Raw genomic sequence first — 21,654 nt, 5'->3', positions numbered from 1 at the left:
GAGCATGAGGAGAGGACACAGCAGAGGGAGGCAGCCAGAAAGGAGAGGAGATAGAGAGCTGCAGCACTGCCAGACTGCAAATGTTCACCCACAATCAGTGATGCAGCACTCAGTGAACTCGTTGTTTTAAAACAGCACCGCAAACCATGGTTTCTTGCCTGTTAATACGCACCACAAATCACTTCGCATGGACTCAGGCTGCTCCACAGCACATTGACTACACACAGCACAAAATGCACCACCAGTGACGAGGCTATATATAGATTCAGTGCCTAGTATAACGAAGCTTCAAATTCTGCTGGAGCCTCTAAAATCTATTAATTTTAATTTCCATAATGTGCTAGCATACTGGCACTGCGCTTCCAACAGGAGGAAAAGAAGCGCAGTCCAATTTGACCGTGCACACCATCACCAGCATGATGAAGATCTGGCAAGGGACAGTCCTCCTAAGTTGAGACGTGATGCAGATATGGCTCCTTTACCTAAACACCTGAATTTGCATAATTTGCTTGATGTTGCAGCCTTTTCTTGGTTTATATATTAAAACAACCTTGTCTGTTTAATAAACCCCAATGTAGTGTCAATGCCCATGAATTACATTGAATTAGACCATTTTTTTTCCCAGACTAATAAGTACCAGTAGCAGTCCAATTTTTATTACATACTTAAGTTTAGATTTTAAATTTTAAACAACTGAACACTGAATTGAATTTTGCATTTAGCAGAGATGCAAATCCCATAACTGGTAGTTTTGAGTCTGCAGAGGTTTGGCTATATTGCTTTAAAGAACCAAAAGACAATTATTGGCAAAAAGTCATTTTAGCTTTAGTGTTCCATGGTTGCAAAGGGCTCTGTTATAAAAGAGAGTAGGATGTTTTTATTATTTGTCTCTTACCTTGATGTCAAGCCTACTGAAATTCTCTGCAGCCACACGTTTTACGACACAATGTGTAATATCTAACACAGACACGAAACAACATAATTTAAAGAGATGGTATGATACATCACTGTTTCTTCTTCCATTAATACAGCAAGGTTTGCTCACAAGAAAAACCATTTTAATCAGAGGACAATAAAGTTATTGCTCTGATGCCCTGGAACACCTCTGAATTACAGTAAATTACAGTAAAAATAGATTTGGAGAAGTAGTGGAGTAGCAGTCCTGGGGAGGAGACATTCTCAAACAAAAGCAGCTTACACTTCCGTGGTACTTAGAGTCACAAAATCACAGAATCACATTGGAAAAGACCTTCAAGGTCATAAAGTCCAACTATCAACCCAAGCTACCAAGTTCCATCACCAAACCATGCTCCTAGGCACCACGTCCACACATCCCTTAAACACCCCCAGGGGTGGGGACTCCACCACCTCCCTGGGCAGCCTGTCCCAGTGCTTGGATGCCCTCTCCATGAAGAAATTCTTCCTAACACCCAACCTAAACCTCCCCAGCACAACTTGAGCCCATTTCTTCGTGTTCTATTGCTTGTCCTCTGAGAAAAGAGACTGATACTCTTCTCATGGCAGCCTCCTTCCAGACTAAACCCCAGTTTCCTCAGCTGCTCCCCACATATTTTGTGTTCTAGCCCCTTCACCAGCTTTGTTGCTCTTCTCTGCACAAGCTTGAGCGACTCAATATCCTTCTTGTAGCGAGGGGCCCAAAACTGAGCCCAGCATTCCAGGCACAGTCTCACCAGTGGCATGTACAAGGTAACAATCATTTCCCTCGTTCTGCTGGCCACACTGCTTCTGATACTTCCTTCCCTTTGGCGCAATGTGAAAATGGACCAAAGACAGACCAGATAAGGTCCAGTGGAATGAATCTGTGTCTTCAGTATGGCTCAACATATCACACTACTGCCTTTTTCCACCTTACATTTAGCCAAGAGCACCATGTGGATTGAATTTACTTCAATAAGATTTGGCTGCCAAAAATCTCCCCCCACCCAAGACACCAAATTCTCCAACCACATAGCTCACAGTGCAGTGTACATAGCAAGCGTACATGGCTTATACATGACAACAACATTATCTTCTCTCAGTAAAGAACTTCTGCCTGCAGCATCACTGGCAAATTTTACCAATTGCTTCAAGAAGGAAAAAAAAATACATATTTAACATATGTATAGATACATATCTAACAAAGATAGGTTCATGTCTAATGAAGACACTGTTGAAGTGTTAAAGGAAAACTGAAGACCCAAATCTCAGTGGGAAAAAAAAAAATGTTACCGAGGCCCATTTCTAGCTCTAAACCCATTCAGAGTTGTTCCCAAGACAGAGCACACGGTCTGCCTGGTAGAAGTGCTCGCTTTGTGAGGGTGGACAATCAAAGACAGACTCAGGGTAAACTGAAATATATTTTCAAGTGATGTTCTGCCTCCTGCACTCTTGTTAGAGACATCCTATGACTCTATTTGATATCGCTCTGCCTGTTTTGCTGTGCTGTTAAGCAGTAATGAAAGAGGGAACCTTCCAGGCAGAATTTCCTGTACCTACAGACAAAATCAATGAAGCACAAACAAACTCAACACTGCAACATCCACAGTGGGAATGGAAAAATCCAGATTTGCAGACCTCTTCCACTGCTGTACCTGGGTCAGTATGAGACTGGATTAATTCCCATGCAGTAGCCGTATACAGTCAATGTGTTTATGAATGCTTAATAACGGAGATGGTGAAATTCACAGCAACCTCAACACCTTTACACAGAAACCATTTCCTTACAGCCCTGAAAATTCACTTTTAAAGCCCACAGAAATGTGTAGAAGAGTGACTTTTTCAAGTACCCATTGGCTTACATTTTGAAGGCATTCAAGAAAGTTCCCTGTAGTAAAGCAGGTTGAGTGGGACATGCTAATATTGGAGGTGAAGCAAAAAGCTAGCCCCAAACATGAAATATTCTGACGTGGCTGAAAATAAATGCTTTGCAGAAATGTCAGTTTCAGCAAAATTTAAGTGTAGTTTTCACTCAAACGGTACCTTGATTAACGTGTTACTGCGTACAGTAACGTGTCAGTGCTCACAGACACGAACTGGGAGTTTGGCCTTTGTGAGAAACCAAGGTCTCTGCTTGCAGCAGCAGAGGCCACGTGTGAGAGCCTCTGAGTGAGAGGTCTCTGCTTCTCCATGGGCCATCCCCTGCCTTCATCCCACACCCATGGGGCACCATGTTCCCAGCTGCCCCCATCCCTGCCAAAATCCTCCCAGAGGCGCTCGTCCGTATTCAGAGGGTGGCAGCACCGACAGCCTTTGCAGTTTCTTGCAGTGGCGTCTCACAACATCACCCAGAAACCTGCAGGCAACTCAATTTTTCCTACAGAAAAGTAGTTTTGAGTTTATTGCAGGAGGTCAGTTAGCTGTCAGTCTTCACCTCAGCTAATGAAAGCCTACCAAGGTGGGAACGTGCCCAGCCCCAGAGTTGCTGGAAGCTCACAAAGACACACACAGGACAGAGCTTATTAAAAACAGCAAAACTTGGTCCCCGGCTTTTCAAGAGCAACTCCTCACCTTGGCTGCCCATGGTGTTGAGACACTCAAGAAGATTTTTCAGAGGATCTCTGGGATGTTTCCAGTTGGCTTGCTGGGAACAGAAGCACCAGGGGATTGATGCTCCCCTGGAAAGCAGAGCACTGGCACCCCCTGCACCAAGTCTCCGTAAATACTCTGCACAGCCCACAGCATAAAACACCGGGAAAGAAAAATGCAAAATAAAATGCTCTAAGTTACATCCAAACAGCTGGGGAGCTCAGCTGAAAAAGTCTGCTGGGAAAGGAAATTGTGTTTTTCTGCAGCCACTCTTGTAGCTGAAGTCAGTTTAAGGAACACTGAGCCTTTCCACGTGGCTTCTCCCGGGGAAGCTCGAAGGCATTAGAGTGCAGAAGTGATGGGTGATTAAAGGCAAGCGACTGTGAAGCCCTGCTCTGCTTCTCTCCCGTCACAGCCTTCACCCCGCCAGGCTCCAGGGAAGCGCTGCAGACGCTCTCGGTGAACGCTCACAGCCAGAACCCGATCCTGCAGTGCCTCTGAACTGGGTCTGTTCTTGGGAAAGCTGCAACCAAAATCACGAGCTGCACAGCTCATCTGCCGCATTTCCAGCTCCTGCTCTCTACAGCAGAGGTGTTCACCAGAGCTTGTGTGATGTACCACCAGAGAGCCTCAGTACGAGCACTGCCTGGGGAAGAGCCCCTCTGCTGGGCTCAGTCCTGGGCAGCCCATGCAGTCCCACCCAGAAGTCACAGAAAATCTTACCTGATTTGTTAAACGGCAACTTCAATGCTTTTGAAGGTGTTCACTACATTACAAGATTATTTATAAAGCTGGTCTGCAGGACCTGAGGTCAGGGAAGTCTGCAGAAGGAGCTCTCTTGGAAAAATCTGGCCTCAGGTTTGCAAGCCCTTCGAAACGCACCTTCAGCTGTGCATGCTGGCTGCCTAGCCACAGGATTCTGCTTTTGCTTATTCATTTATTTATTTCTCCCCAGTCTTGTAACAGCTCTGGTGAAAATAAGCTATTTAAAGCTTCAGTGCCTCCCTGAAAAATCTTCTGTGAAAGTTTAGAGATGTTTAAATAATGTTAGGTATACATGAACGGAAAATGCCTGCTGCCTCCTGTGCCACTAAGAAATTAGCACAGTTATTTTACACAAATATCTAATATTTCCCTCCTGTGGAAAAAAAAAAAAATGATTTTTTAATTTTCTTAATATATTTTACAGGAGAATTTACTGTGTTCACAACCCTTAAAATCCATCTATCACTTTAAGACCAGATTAAATCCTGTGTAGCCCATTACCACCACTTTGGAGAAAAGCATTGTGCATGCTGCCGTGGCACAAACTGGGACTGTGTTACCACTGATAATGTTGTCTTAGAAATCTCTAAATGAAGGTACGTAATGATGGGAGCACACTGCTATAAGCACTCCGTTACAAAAACATCTTGTAATGCTGTGGGCAGTGGTATCAAATTAAAATACACACTAAATCCTATTATCTGGCAGTTTATTTAGCAATTTGCAGCTTGCAAACACAGCATGCTTGTAATTCATTAGGATGAATACTGAAGGAAAGAAAAAAAAAAAAAGTAGATTAAAAAAAAACTCTTACTTTGTAATTGTACTTTAAAGGCAAAAACACAAAACCCTCACAGCAAATAAAGCACTTCTACACCTCTCCCAGATGGAGTTTCTTAAGCCTGGGGAAAACTTTAATTCAGGCAAAAAAAATTTACAAAGGACTTGGAAATCTTCACTTGTGATGCTATCTGCTGTGCAAACAGCTTTATAACAACCTACTGAGAGAGCGAGTAGTAGTTTTGCTCAAGCCAGATATTCACAGGAAATCCGAGATCTTGGCATATCTGCCAAATGCTTTATTTGCACATTGGTTGAAACTGAACTGGAGGCGAATGGGCAGGATCTGGTGAGAAGACAGCCCTGTCTGTGGCGAGGAGAGGCTACCTATTCACAGCCACGTTTCCATACTGCTTTCTCTCCGGTGAAAACATTGGATCTTACAATGCCTGAATAAATTATGGGAGAGCTCCAAAAGTCCTTCCTTGCCTCCTTCCTTCCTGTCTTCCACCCACCTGCCCATCCGTTCTGTGTTGCTGAATCACCTGCTGCTGCCATGGCTCTCCCAGCAGCTTCCCTGGGCGATTCCCCCACACAGCTGGGTTGCTGCTCTTCCCGTACAGAAATGTGCATACACGGTAACTTAAGTACTCCCCACCAGTTAATAAAAAATGAATGCTAGGTGATCCAAAGCGATTGCCTTTACCTCGTCCACATTGCTCTGCTGTAAATTGCACTGATCTATTCCTACAGAAAGACACTCTGAAAGCATGATGCTCTGTGTGAATTCAGTGACCCATTGCCTGTTTCAATTACATGACACTCGCTGCACTGACAGTCATGAATAAACATGTCTGAGCATTTTCGGTCCCGTCCTGCCCGAGCAGGGTTAACATTTCGCATCATTTTGTTTCAGAGCTTATATTAAATACATTTTGAAGTGGAGCTGCAGCAGAAGGAAGCACGGTGTAAGTCACTTAGCCACAGTGCTTTACTTTCAATTTACATTGGAGCTTTTTGACCCCAAGTTTATTGCGGCAGCAAATAAGACCGTAAAATTGGAATAAGTGTCTGTCTGGTCCATGATTTGGCAAATACTACAGTTCACCAACTGCCCAAATTGAATGTAGGTATTTTGGCAAATCACTGCCTAACAGCTGTTCTGCCCAGTGTTATGAAGCCTCAATATAGATATACATTAGAAGCACTTCAGTTTATTTCTGCGCTAATTAGAGCACCAGGACTCATTTTGGATTTCACAAAACTCTGCTGCAGCCGCACGCAGAGCTGCAGACAATTCAATAACAGCCTCATATCCTATTCTCCATTGCCTTTGAAAACCGCATGTTTTCCCTTTCATTAGTTAAGGTCAAGGAACTCCAGGATGCTAAAACAGCCCGCCCATAAGAGACAGACAAAAAGCACCATCACCAGGGCACATTTTAGCTGAGAAGCACCTCCTCGGGTTCCTCCTGCCAGGTTTGGCTGGGTCTGGGCATCTCTCCATCACCTGCAGAAAGACCAGCACCTGCGTCAGAGTGAATACACAGCTTCCCACTGACAAATACCTTCAGCACTGCTCCTCCTGCCCTGTGCACCTCACAGGGCTGGGGCATGGCCACGCTCCCCTGCCAGCCACCGTGACCACACGCATCTGCGTGCATCCTCCACACCAGGAAGCCAAGCATCCCATGGGACTCTGAGGAACCTGCTCTCCCAGCCTTGTCCTGCTGCCACTGCCCACGGGACACATTCCCCATGAAAGACCAGCAATGCTTTTACTGCCGGATCGGTTTTATCCCACAGAAAGGGCTCACGGTCAAAGAATGGACCATGGAAATTTTTATTGCTGCTTCATGCTACAGACAGTCACTGGAAAACAAGGAATTGCTAAGACAAGGAAATCATATTCTGCAGCATATTAAGGACATTTTAATAGTCCCTTGATAATATCCTTATAGCTTATGATTGTAAAGTGGCCCTCCCAGGAAAGCTGTGTTAAGATCTGGCTGCCTTTTTCAGGGTGTGGGAGGAGACACAGGCGGTCATACCCAACACTCTGAGCCTTGAATAGCACCAAGTGCACTGAGCAGGCAGGTCACTTTGCACCTTTCTTCCTTAGGGCTCCTTGAGAGAGACAACAATATGCCTAAAAAATTCAAATCCATCGTTTTTCCAATGTAATTTCAGCCCTTTCGTAACTCCTTGTTTGAAGTACCAGTGTCAAACGCTCATTTTAGCATTCCCATACCAGCCTGAGCCTGCCAGCTTCTTCCCCCTCAGATGCACCCTGTAATTTTCTGATCTGATCAATCATCTCTTTGAAAGACAAACTAGATTAATGCAGGGATTAATGGTGAATATATCTAAAGTCCCAGGGTCTAGATCTTTACACAGATTTGCTGAACCTTCAGATGCAGAGAAGAGACTTGCAGTTTTATATGCAGATTTTTGTTGTTGTTTTGTATGAAACAGTCTTTTTTGGCCACAGAAAAAGGATTTTTTATGGGGGAAAAAAAAGAAACCAACTGTGTGATCTCATTTATCAAGCCTCCAGCAAACAAGAATCCCCCCCAAAAAATGAAAAAGCCAGAACCTCTGGCATTTTGTTTCTTCCTTCAGAGATTCAGAGCAGCACGAAGCAGCACGCTCAGAGCCCAGCACGGGCTCTCCCACGCCCAACAACACACACTTCTGCAATCCCAGTTTTTCCTCACTTTCCTTCTGAACAAAGGAAGGCCTTTCAAGAACATGTAATCTGTGGTCACATAATTACACGCCGGGGAAGCAGAGGTCAGTTTTCTCAACTGAAGTATTTTTACAAAATAAACAAAAAGTGTAAGAAAAATGCTCCTTTCTTTGCTAATTGTAAATTGCTGTAAAGATCCACACCCCCACACACAATACACATTGGTGAGACCAGAACACACCATAAAGATATTGTTTGACAGCCTTTGCTGTACAAGAAGCAAGATTGGGTCCATAAATAGAAATCTTGTAAATTCCCACAAATTATGCTGCATCGAACTAAACAAAGCTGTCAGGAGCCGAGATGACTTGCCCTAAGCCACCCCTCAGTACCCTGACCTTTGTGGGGTGTTCCACAGCTTGTGAGGCTTGTGAAGCCAGAAAAAGTGACCAGGATAATAATTTCCCATTAAATTTAATGCAGCCTTGCAGGCAGCTGTGGGAGTCCCCCCAGCAGTGCCATCGCCATGCCCAGAGGAGCAGTCGCTCACCAGGCTTTACCCCAACACCTCCACCAGCTTACCTGCTGCCTGCAGAGCTCCATCCTCTGTGGTATGCAATCACTGCCACCACCAGTACAAAAATCACCTTTCTGAATGCTGTATAGGGTTTTCTTCAAGGCAATTTCACCCACATCTAGCTTCACTGCTCGCTCATGTTCCCACTGAAAAAAAAAAAAAAAAAAAAAAGCATTTTTTGCAGTACAAATGCTGAAATTTTCCCTTGCTTTTCATGTTTGTTGTATCAAACCATGCTTTTTTTGTGTGTGGGTTTTGTTGTTGTTGTTGTTTTCTTGCACTAATCAAAACCACATAAATATATTTGAGACCAAGCATTCTCCTTACAAGTGGTTGTTATTTCAAGCCACTTTCCCTCCTGGCACCGGCCAGCACACCCTGCCAAACCCCGGTGCCAGCTGATTTTTTTTCCCCATGACCGTCCCTGGGGCTGCTCAGGACCCACCGCTACCCCCGAGGGTTTGCTCCGTGCCTGGCTCAGCACACCTGCTGCAGCCCCTGCCCAGCACGGCCCCAGAGCTGCTGTGAGGGAGCGGGAAGAACAGCTTGTTTTCACAGAAAAATGTATTTTCTTCCCCTGAGGCTTCAGAGAGGCAGGAACAGGGAAAGCCAGAAAACTCTCATACAACAGCAGATTAACATCCATCTATTCAGAACGGAGGAAAAATGAGTATGTTGTAGGGTCAGTGCCTGTTGGTGGCAACCTCATTGCTGTCTAGGTCTCAGAGTGGTACTAGAGAAAAATAGAGTGTGGTTATTACATTAATGCGTTGTGAACATATTTATTAATAAATATTTAATAACGGTTATGAGAAACAAGCTATAAAGCCATAGCTATACTGGGAAAGGAAAGAGGCCACAGTCCCTCCTTCGAGGCTGCTGGCAGGCGATACAGCCTGGACGTACCAGGATGGCCTCTCCCAAACCAGGTTTTCAGTGCTGGAGCCAACAATTTCTCCGTGTTTCCCTGGTGCTTTCCCCTTGTTCACCTGGATGGTGCACACACAGCTCACACGGCAAACAGACTGGCCGGCTGTGCTGAAGCTGGAAGGCTAATACTGGAGTGGGTCCAGACAACTCTTACCCCTAGGAATTCAAAAAGCTCGTGTTAAAAGAGCTAACATCTGCAGAACATCAGCCATCCTCTAACACTCACCTCGGGTTAGCTCTTCTTTAGCGATTCTATAAACAACCTGTCCTAAAAATAACCTGACAAGGAGAGGTCAAATGCAGTACAGCCATTACGTGCCCCAAGATCAATACGACTAAAGTACAGAACAATTCAAAACACGCCTCCAGAACCGTACTCTCTTTATCCATCATCAGACTAACACAACACTGATGGTTCTCTTCACGGGGAGGACAAAGAATAAAACACAGTAAGCAGCTGTGCATTATGGAACAGAAAATAAAAAAGCTGGTATAAATAAACACGTTTTCTTTGAGCTAAAAGATACAGAACATATTCTTAATAAAACCATATATCCCTTTCAGCCCCTGTAATTAAAATTTGAATTCAGTTTAATAAAGACATGTGAATGTGTGCCTGGTTGTGGTCCTGCATTTATCACATCTGTGGGCAGAAGCCCTGTGACTGTCACCAGCTTACCAACCAAAGTGTGGATCTGGGATCTGATGAGATCCCTCGCGCTCCTCACCCGGTGTCCATTTCTCTGTGCTCTGAAAAGTGTGCCTTCACTTATGGTTTTTTATTTTCTTTTTTATTTTTTTTTTCATTAAGCTGTTCAGATTCCAGGGACATTTCTCTTTCTCCAAGCACATGCACCAGTAGATGAATATATTACGGGAATTAGGATAAACACAACCGACATCAATAAAAACTCACAGAAGCATAAACTATTACTTTCTGTAAAAAGCGTAATCCTGGGAAGGACCATTTCTAATGCTGCCATCCTCTAGGGCCTTCAATTAGGGCTGTTTGTTTCTTTCCTCTTCAGGCACTAATAAATCTCCAAAAGAACAAATAAAACAGACATCCTATTATATGGCAAATACATAACTCTTACATAAAGTGCCTGTTCATCCACTGGCCGACGCGCAGTTTCTCAGCCCCTCCATAAACCAATTTGCTGCCATGCCCCATCCACGCGGCGAGGTGCCGCTCCTGTTGTCCTATCTCCATGGTTACAAATACACTCTGGAAAAGAAGGAAGGAAAAGGGAGATGTAAAAAAAATGGGTGACAATACCATCAAAATAAGAGGCCAATTTTAATGCTGGAACAACCATGGATGCTTTGCCTTGTCCCGCATCCCCACAGGGCTTGTGCCCAGGAATGTTCTCATAAGGATCAGCAGGAGGAAGGTGGAAGCATCTCGCTCTAGGATCTTTTCTTCCCATTACTCTTCCCTGGTTTAATCAAGTACTTCTACTGCTCTTAGCACCACGGTATCAAGACATCATATTGGATTAAGAAATTAAATCATTGCTGCTAATGAGGCCTGCATCCACAGCCCTCAGATTTCCATGCCCGTTGGGTAAACAGCACAAATTTGGCAGCAGAATTCATTACAGGCACCACATGCGGATGAAAATACATCACTGATCCTGATGCATAATAATCCTGAAGTGGTAAAAACATTTCCATAAAACATGAGAACAAATTCTGCCCATCCAGAAACATAAAATTAAAGAAGTGTTACCATAAAGCTGAACAAATCCTAGGTGAGGCTGCATAAAGAGAGCTCCCCAGCAAAGCACGGCCCTGGAAACCCAAGACTTGGTGTAGACCACACTAAAAGTGATGCCATCGTGTGGGTTGGGGCTGGGAGGGTTGATCGTGCCTGGCAGCAGCAGCATCCATCGGCTGGGAAGCCCTCTGGGAGCAGAGGGGGATGGACCCAGGGGAAGCCTGGGCTGCCATGAGAGCCTGCATTCAGAGCGGTAGGAGGAAGCACTAAAACTCCCTCTGAGATCAAAACAACAGCTTCTTTTAGGGTATTTCATGGCAGCAGGAGGTGGCTGACCCCAAAATCTCATCTGCCAACCACATTGGCTAGGTAGCAGGCAGCTGCGCTCTGCCTGCCCTGTAATTGCTTTTAAATACCCACCCTGTGAGCCAAGCCAAAACCCAAACAGTCTGTACCAAGGAGGCAGAAACCAGAGTTCTTCATATTTCCCCACAGAGAGCATTATATTTCTGCGTAACAAAAATGGAAGTTAAATTCCAGCTAGCCCTTAGGCGGAACAGTAATTGCCGCTATCACAGAACTTTGTCGTTCAGGAAATGTGCTTTAATCTTCCCTGTCTCTTTGAAGACGCTTCCCCACTCCGGCTTGACTGAAGTTAGTCTCTGCACATCCATTCAAGGCTGGGAAAGAAATGACAGTTTGCATTTATTGAACTTGTCACGGCAAGAATTACATACTCATTGCCTTCTGACAGCACGGCACCCTGGCAGGGCAGCGGGACGTGTTCTTGGCCCTCACCTCACTATGGCCAGTCCTTTCCTGAGGATTTCCCAACAGGAAGCACCCCACGCAGCCCCAGCTCCCCAAGCAAGAGCAGACAAACCTCATGGCTCCTCCTGCTTGCCCAAACCATGTGCTGCTTCCCATGGGCACGAGACGGGGAGCACAGCCAGCCGCAGGGATGTCCCCCCAGGAAAACAATCCACCCATCGGAGGGGTTCTCTCTTCTTTCTGGTGATGGACAGATGGCCATGCACCCACCTGTAATCCACGCTGTCAGAGAAAAGTCTCTCCTATTTGGCTACCATGAAATTGCATTAGCTTAGACTTGATTTAAAAATTGAACTGTGTTGAATCTCGTGAATGAAAATGCTCAGGAAGAGCTGGCAGTGTTTACTTCCCAGCCAACAACGTAGCCTTTTTGCTGTTTCTATCTATTCTTTTACTTGTTGCTATTTATTTTTCTCTTTAAAAAGCTGTAGCCTGAGCAGTTCCTGCATTGTGCTGTTCAGAAAGACACGTGCAAGAGACAAAACTGCTGTGGTTCAGCCCAGCAGGCTGCTAACCACCACCCAGCCGTTCGCTCACTCCCCCACAGCAGGATGGGGGAGAGAACGGAGAAGTGCAAGACCTGGTGGGTGGAGATAAGGAGAGTTTAATTAGATAGGGAAAAAAGAGAGGGGTGGAACAATAACAAGAACAACAAAAAGACTAAACGAAGCAAGTGATGCACAATGCAATTGCTCACCACCTGCTGAACGCTGCCCGTTAGATCCCCAAGCACTGGCTGTACCAACCTCAGCCAATCCCCCAGTTTACTCAGTTTATTACTCAGGACAACATCATATGGCATGGGATATATCCCTTGGGCCAACATGGGTCAGCCCTGTCCCCTCCCTGCTCCTTGTGCACCCCCAGCTCCTCACTGGCAGGGCAGCATGAGGAGCTGAAATGTCCCTGCCTCTGTGCAAGCCTGCTCTGCAGCAGCCATCACTGCTCTACCTGCATTATTCTCATCCTAAATCCAAAACACAACAGCATATGAGCTACTAGGAAGAAATTTAACTCTATTACAGCCAAAACCAGGACATACATTTCTGGTATTATTACTAAAATCGCTCCATTTGGTGTTGATTCATCCATTACATTGGGTTTATGCAGACTGCAGGCCCCAGCTTCAAGTTACAAGTGGTCAAAGCTTTAGGACTGAGCAACCTCAGAGAGCCTCTGCTGAAGTTAAACATTATCATCTTATAGGACGTAGGGAGCAAGAGCACTGGCAATGTAGATTTTCATCTTAATCTATGACCTAGAAGTTATTTTTATATAGAGAGTTAGATAGTTGGACTCGATGATCTTGAGGTCTCTTCCAACCTAGAAATTCTGTGATTCTGTGTGATAGATTTATATTTATATAATATATATTTATATAATATATATACATTTATATATATATACACACACATTTATATATATATATATATATAACTATTTAACCATAACTATATAACTATATATTAAACTATATATAGTTTATATATATATGGGGACACTTCATAGGCACCCTTGACTTGTAAGAAGTTTGAATCCTATTCAAATCAGATTGGAGTTTGGAAAAATGATTAATTAAAAAGTCGTTAAAAGCTAGTTTTCACCAGAATAAATGAATGACAGACACTTTCTGGATCATTTTGCTTCGTTTTTATTTTTTTATTATTATTCCTGGTTGGCCTATTTTGTTGATAATCCCAAAGGCTCAGAAACACACATGCACACAAAAACCCTTTTGCCATTTTCTCAAAAGCATCTGAAAAAGCTGACACCTTCAAGTGATGTAAGCTAGCTTTACTAAATCTAGTGGAACTTCCCTGATTTACACTGGCTAAATACATCGCTGCTTATGCTTTGGGAATTTCATCAGAAGTTGTAGTTTTCAGAAACTGATTGCAATTCTCAGCGATCTAATCCCCATCAGGTACTAAGACCCTTCAGCTTTCCTTCATAGCAGCGAAACCCAGCAAAAGCATTGTCAAAAGCAGAGACCAATTGCTTACAGAAATGCTGGTGTTAGCTAAAATTGATCATAAAATACTTATTGAATTGCAAAAAGATGCCTAGCTAATCCTTTCAAACTTCATAAACATATTTCTTGCTGCAGAGTGAATCTTTATGTCATTGGCAAATTGGACTACAAACCCAGGAAAGATTTGTTGGCTGCAGATGTGCTCCTGCAGCCCCCCCAGCACGCGTGGGGGAGCAGGGAGCAGCGCTGCGCATGGCACCTTGTGGAGACACTGCCAGGAGGGACCTTGCCCAAGGGCAGGGCCAACCAGCCCAGCACTATTTCCACCAGATTGCTGTCCAATTCATTAAATTTCTCCCCACTTCCATGGAGGTCCCACAGGCAGATTGCCACCTCCATTTGCCAGAGGAATGGGGCACTTTGGAAGCCTGCTGCCAGCATAGCGCAGAGCCCCAGGCTGGCCGAGGTGGCCAAGGACCTTAGCGTTCCCCCCCTGCCCCAGCAGGATCCACAAGCAGGGTGCCCAGCCCCACATCCAGGTGGCTTTGGGACATCCTCAAGGAGCCCCCCAAGCTCTGGGCCAGGGCTGTGGCACCGCAGGGCTCAGACATGCTGCTGGGGCTGGGGGGATCGCCTGTGCTCCATCAGTGCCTGCTGCCTCCGGGCTCCGCTGGAAGGAGCCTGGCTGAACAGTCCCCCCAAATAAATACATAATTAAAATCATTGCTAAGCATTAACAGTAAAAATTAAAGCTTTCTTGTTGGCTTCCATTCACATTGTTGCAGCATCTTTGTTTGCAACTGCTCTGAATTTGTGTGTTTCCAAAACATAATTATTTTATGATGCTGTAATGAAAATCACTCATTTCTGTAAAGAGTGCCACATTTGTGATTAGTGTGCTCTGAAGCTATCTTCTATGGAAAACAAAGTTTCTTGCTGCAAGTGTAATTAATTCTCAAACTCCACTAAATTCTACCAGATCTGAAGCGCATCAATAGCATATTCATATCTCTAGAAGAAACATCTTCTGGTGTAGTACACAAGAGCAGAATCCATTTCAGAATCCAAGATCCTCCATGAAGCTGGAGCAGTCCAACCTAAAGCAATCTGAATTTTGGAAAAATGAAGTCAGAAGCTGACAGGGATTTTGCAGCAGAGGGAAGAAGAGTAAATACACTCATTTTCTTTGTTATTAAGAGATTTTTCTTGTTTTCTTAAGCATAAACATTAAACTTTTCTAAAGATAGACAGAGTACCTGAATAAACAGGAAGAAAGAATTTCATAATAGAATTACTTATTTAGTTATCTGTGCAGGAAGCTTGCCTGGAGGCAGATCTCATCCTATCTGCCTCTAAAATTACTACCCAACGTAAAAGGCTATGATCTCCTACATGTGGTCACTTCCTTGGACAACTTCTTACCTTTTTTGCTCTGATCTCTCATCAGTGAGAGATTTTCAGAGATCGCCTTCTCCAGAATGAAGAGAACAGCCCCTTCCCTCTGTTATTAATCCAGTGAATCTGAGAACAGAAATCCAAGTGGGTTCTTGGCTTTCTACACTCTTGCACCAGTAGAAAGGTTACGTGGTGGCTTCAACTGAAACAGTGCAATTGCAACAGGAAAAAAAATAAATAAAAGAAAACAACAACAACAAACTGAGGCAGCTACATAAGGAAAAAATAATAATCAGGAGTCTTATATCTTCCTGTCCACGCTCATACAGAGCTGAAAACCAGAGAGCCTCTGCTGAATGCTTGTTGATGGCTGGGCTCTCCTTGATGGAGAGCACTGGGGGATGCTCGCTGTTCCCAGGTCTGATGGGCTACTCTGCGCCAGCTGAGCATGAATTATAACAGCTTCAAGGCTGCTCTAATTCATTTTGCTACCCAGGGATCCTTTGGGGAATATATTAGCTCCGGAAGCTCAGCGATGCAGGTCTGTATCGCACTCCCCCCGCCCAAGTACCTTGTTATTGTTTGCATTACGGTTGCTCCAGGGAACCCCAGGGCCAGGCTGTGCTTAGCACTGCAGAAACACCAAACCCCAAACCCTGCCCCAGCCAGGCACAAGAAAATGGTCCAGGACCCACTGCTGAGGGGAAATCTCCACCGAGCACTCATGGGCACAGTCAGCAGCTCTGGGAGAAAAAGAAGAAAGCAAGCAAATAGTTTTATATATATTTTTTCTTACTTGGGAAATGTTATAAATCGTAATTATGCGATCTTTACTTGAATGAAGAAGCTTCATCAAAGGAAGCCTGCCTTCCCTCAGGTTAGAGGCCAGGATTAAAAGTGCCCCTGCACACATTGCAGATGATTCCACCTCAATACGTTCAGTCTCTCATTCAGCATTGCAAACTAGATCTCAGGTACCAGAAGGGGAGCACTATCTCCTTTGAATACAAAAATCTAGTGAGATTCCTTTTTAATCTATACTTTTCTCTAGGCTTTTTGAAGCTTAACTTTAGGCTGAGTCCAAGTGAGTGCTGTATTTCTGCTTCCTCCAGTCTTTACTCTGGAGGAAGTACTCTACTCTTTAGTCTTTGTTTACCTGGGAAGGAGGATGAAAAACAAAGAGTGAATAAAAATCATTCTCCAAATCAAAGCTTGGCCTGCCAGCCATTTGCCAAGAAATTATTTAACTTATTAAAGGTGTGAAAGTCCCTGCATCCGTTGCACATCTACATTTTCATTTAAGCAGGTTAACTGCAGTCCTGATAGGGAAACAGCCATTGCTCAGGAGGAGCTGGGTTCTTTGAGATCATCCTCTTGCAGTGAGTATTTCAAAAAGCAAACTGACAGAGAATGAAGTCTGAAATATGGCCTTAAAAACTTCCCCACCTGTGAAACAACAGCTTTCTCCATTTGTGTGACAATTCTAGAGATGCACTTGTTCCAGTACAAAAAAAAAATAAAATAGTTTGGATATCTGACATGCCAGGTCACCATCTATTTCATCACAGTTTGGTTTTTATGCTGCATAGTTCAACTTCTGACTCATCCAGAAATCAAAAAGCCTGTGACAGACAGGAGGTGATGGAAGATGTGCACTGTGCTGACCCACAACGTACCATCGCCTCCTCTGATGTGCTTCGCTTTGTTCAGACATTGCCCTTTCCCAGGGACTTTCTTATTTATATCATTATAAACACACATTCATTTATTTACATTTTGTGTGTGTAACAACATTACTGTAACATTAATTCTTTCTTTTACTGAAATTTATGTTCTGATATGGATTTTCACTAGCTTTGGATTAGAAAATTCCCATTTAAACTGTAAATTGTATTTACTTTTTTTTTTTTTTTTTCCCAAATTTTAACTTCACAATTCCTATTTAGCTCAAATCAAGGGTTTTGATTTTAGTACATAACTGATTTTGCCAGTGATGGCAACACCACTACCTAAGCAAGTAACCACATTGGCAATAAAGTTTGACTCAAGTTTGACTCACTTCTCCATTAAACTGCCTTTCCTCCTCTCCGGGGACAAGTTTTCTGCTACACGGACTCCTGGCCTCATTGAAGAAACACCTCTCATCATGCAGAAGCAGTTCATTCAGCCAACAGCCCACATCCAGCTTCCTGCTGGCTCTCTGCAGTGGGTCTGGTTGGAGGTTTGGGGTCATCCTTCCTGCAAAGCCAAGGGTTGGGATTCACTTCGTTCCTGCAAGGAACCATCAGAACAAGTTCCTTGAAGAGCAGCATCCACCTGCGCCCCACCACTGCATCTCAATTGGAATTTAAGGGGAAACAGCGTGAGTAATTCATGCCTGGGAAATCTCTAAAAACAAGCAGGAACTTAGCATAAGAAGTCCTGCCTGTAAAAGGTACAATTTCCTGCTTTTGGCTAGAATGGGCTCCCAGCAAGCCTCAAGAAGATTAAGCTTCGCTATCTGGTGGATGTCTTAATGCAGAGTTACAGTATAAGAATTGGTCTTTCTCTAAAGAAAACACCCCACACTGATGATTGAGAAATATTAAGAGGCTTAAATAACTGTTGTCCTCCTGCTGCATTGTGGTATCTCTGCAGCACACAGCGAAAACCACAGGAGGCACCACTGCCTGCTCAAAATGTTAAAGAAAATCATATTACTGTGCAAGTGAACCACTACCATGAACAAGCTAACAATTAACAATTTAAAACATTTATTGAAAGCTATATTATCCATATTTTCAGCAAGTTCTCTTGCCCTTTGGGATATATTATGTAGCTCAAACAACAAGCTACCATCCCCTCCAGTAATAAAACGTTAATAGACTGAAACTTTTCAACTGCATTACTATGAATATGGTGCAATTGAATTTTATAAGGTACTATCAATAATACATTAAAAATCATTGTGAAACACAACGTGATGATTGTAATTCCTAGAAGCATATCTGGAGACACAGCAGGTGAGGTGCAGCACCACGCAGGTGCCAAACCCAATTATTTACACGTGGCAAACTCCACATGCCCGGAGCTGGGCAGGCAGTGCCTGTGCAAACACCTTGCTCCCCCAGCCACCTCCCTTTAGTCATGTTAATTAAATTGTAGTCCTAAAAGACTATTTCTGCCTAACAAACTGCATAAGCCTCTGGTTTGAAAGGTTAATTAACTGAGCAGGAAGTGGGTTGTAAAAAAACGTTACTTTCAGCCAACTCAGTGTCTGCCATTAGGGCAGATGCTGGTGCTGGATGAAGGGGACGTATTTTGCTGTTATCCACACAGGCTCTGATCTCTGGCCTTACGACATAATGGGAACACATTACAGACTTGTCAGTGGGGACAGTCACAAGTAGGAAGAATAAAGAGAAAGAGCGTTTTAAAGACATTTTCACCTCTGGAGGGAGCTGATCCTTGATGACAGAAGCAGGACAGCAGAGACCTGGAGTCAGCAGCGCTCTGAAAAGCATCCTGCATAAGCAGGTACTAATTTTTTACCTGCTCATCATTCCTGGGGCTGAAATTAGCCTTTCTAATTTGGCCAGATGTGATGGACCAGCTCTCACCAGACGTGCAGCCTTGGCCACAGCCCTCTGCAGTAGCCCCATGCCCTGACCCTACCCCCTTCTGGGGCCCATACAGGTCTCACAGTGAGGGGACATTGGGTAACGTAAGGGAAGGAGAGAAAGGAATTAACCAGCATGGGATTTCATTGCAAGATAGATCTCTGTTGGATCACATAAATGAAGAATTTTTGTCTGTCATTTGTGCTTTCATGTCCACAGAATAGCAAGGTAACCACTAACTACTGAATAACTTCCAGTGAGGTTAACTTTTAACCAAAACGTTAACTAGCTTATCTAGTACATGCAGACATATTTAGCATAGAATATTTATTTTGGCATCTGTAAGAACTAAAATCCAAGTGATAGCACAAACCTGCTCTGTCATTCAAACACAACTTTTTTTTTTTTTTAATTTATTTAATGTGATGTGAATGCACATCATAAGATCAACACAACTTAAGGGGAGAGATGTGCTTTATCACTAGAAAGCAGAGCTCAGATAATCACTGAGCCTAAATTACAGTGCAGACTTTCCAGTGCAGCCAGAAGACATTTCTGTGGAGACAAGGCCAACGCATCCCGCAGTTGTGTATAGCAGCAGAAAAATACTTTCAGCACTGTACTTGCCAAGTCAGCATTTTTCTCTAGCATAAGCTTGCCCAAGTGCATTATTTACAGAAATAGCAGACAACTCGGCTTCGAGAGGAGCCCTGGGACAGGTCCTCAGGCAACATAAGCAGATTCCCTGGACCGAAAGTGGTGGGTTTACTCTGCTCACGCTGAAGATATGGCCCGGAAAGGAAATGTCAAAAGCTTTAATTCCAAAAAAAATAATAATAATAAAATAAAATAAAAAAATAAATTAAAAAAAAAAAAAAAAAGAAAAGAAAAAAAGATGAAAAAGATGTTCATACCTACAGGTCCTTTCAAACCCACGTGTCCCACAGGCATTAACACCGCCTCATGTACAGGATACCATGGTGATTAAGTGCCTGATAGTTGGCACAGCGGGAAATGACAGCAGGGGACAAACAAAACCTAAAAGATATCAAACATTATTCTGTACTTGAAACAGCCTTGCATGATGCAAGTATATACATGTCACGCTTATTTTCATCTATGAAAGCTACATCTTTCTACATCACCTACATTTTCTTGAGGAAAATACATTCAAATTAAAATAATGCCCGTGAAAGTGACAAATCAAAGGTCTTAGAGCTTGATGTTTCAGCTCTGTCCGCTCCCTTTCACACTGGTGTGTATTAGAAGTGGCTGGTCTGAAATATTCTGTGGGAAGTGGATCCAAAAATAAAAGCTCTCCTCATAAGCTTGTTCTTCAAATCACTCTCACGTGAAGACCGGGCTTGGCAGATTTGTGGCTGATGTGCTGGGTTGTGACATCCGAAGTCAGGTTGTAACGCGACATGAGAGATCCAACCTGACAGGATGCATCAGCCTGAGAGGCAGCAAGTTTTAAAAATATGCTTTTCTCTTTGCTCTGCAGTTTTGAGAAAATCTCTGCTTACAAAAATTGCCTATCAAGTACTCACTGCTTTGGTTCTTGGCTGACATTATCTGGAGGGCTTGTTCACAGAGCCCTGGACCGTTCTTCCTAAGAAACACGATGTGTTATTTGACATATCACAGTGTATGTTCCTATTTCAAAACCCAGACCATCACCTAAATTTTCTTGAGGAAAATACATTCAAATTAAAATAATACCTGCAAAGGTGACCAATCAAGGATCTTGGAGCAGGAAGTCTCAGATCTGTTGTACCCGTTTAACACTGTTTTGCATTACTTAGCATAGTAGATTTTATTTGCAGACAGCATTTCCATCCCTGGACCTTTGGCTGGGCTCCTTCCTGCAATGATGCCGTGTACCCATGCCTCATGGAAGTGAATCAAATCATATTTTTCATCCATGGTGCAAGAACCTTCACACAAAACGTGAAGTACCTGCTTCAAATTATGTCTATTTAGTAATGTTCATGTCCAGCCACATTCTTCCTACCCATTTGTGAAGGAGACACAATTTGCATCCCAAAGGGTCAGAGATGTGAACTAAATCAAAGAGATCTATATTAAGTTGCAGTTAGTTAAACAGTTTTCCTTCTACCAGCACAGATTTACCCATCTGTAAATGAGGTGCAATCATCTCAGGTGAAAACTAACTGAGCAGAAAAAGAAAGTGAAACCTATTTACAAGTAATTTATAGCAGCTTGCTTATTCACATCTTAATCTGGGTCAGGAAGCATGGAATCTCCTTTTCCACCTGCAGGACATCCACCCCTAGCCCTTTGTGGTGGCTTTGCTAGTTCTTCTTGCTAAGACTGTCTCCATTAATACGGAAATGACCAAAACAAACAAAAAATTAAAGGCTGTTAGTGAGGTTTTCTCTCCATTTTTCTCACTATAGACTAAAATATTAACAAAAGCCCGGGAGCAGTAGCAGCCCTGCTACCCTACAGTGAGGCAGAGGGTAAAGAAGAAAAAAAAAATCATTCAGTGGTGACCAAATAATTCAACGCAACTATCAGTCCTAACAAAACTCTAGACCTCACCTCTTATTTAACTTTCCAAAGGAAGTTTTGGTTGGATCCAAGACAGGGCATGTTTACACGTGCTCATGGATTTACCGGCTCTTTCCTGGCTGAACCACCTGGAGCTGTTGGACAGTATATTTGCAGATCAATCAACCAATGCTGAAGTCAATTACATTCACGTCCCTATCATTGTGGATAGAAAATAGACTTGGTTAAACATTATGTGGGACAATCTCACCAAATTCAATTTTCCTGCCTATCAAGACCATGAGAAGTGTTTCCATGCTAATTCACTTGTGTCTTCATAGAGACAAAGGGAGAAGA

General features: G+C 43.5%; 1 long non-coding RNA gene across 1 annotated transcript in view; it reads right to left on the bottom strand.

Moving 5' to 3' along the window:
* LOC113844036 (uncharacterized) overlaps positions 1-10,464 on the bottom strand; it is a 72,964-nt gene extending 62,500 nt beyond the window's left edge. Inside the window, exons 1-2 of the long non-coding RNA XR_011810192.1 lie at positions 10,364-10,464; positions 8,342-8,482 (exon numbers count right to left, since the gene is read on the bottom strand). This is a non-coding gene — a long non-coding RNA (uncharacterized lncRNA). The remainder of the gene's footprint in view (positions 1-8,341; positions 8,483-10,363) is intronic.
* Between the last annotated feature and the right edge of the window lie 11,190 nt (positions 10,465-21,654).

This window comes from Anas platyrhynchos, chromosome 6 (assembly GCF_047663525.1).
Source record: "Anas platyrhynchos isolate ZD024472 breed Pekin duck chromosome 6, IASCAAS_PekinDuck_T2T, whole genome shotgun sequence".
Classification (NCBI taxonomy): domain Eukaryota; kingdom Metazoa; phylum Chordata; class Aves; order Anseriformes; family Anatidae; genus Anas; species Anas platyrhynchos.
This window is presented reverse-complemented; position numbering and strand designations above follow the sequence as displayed.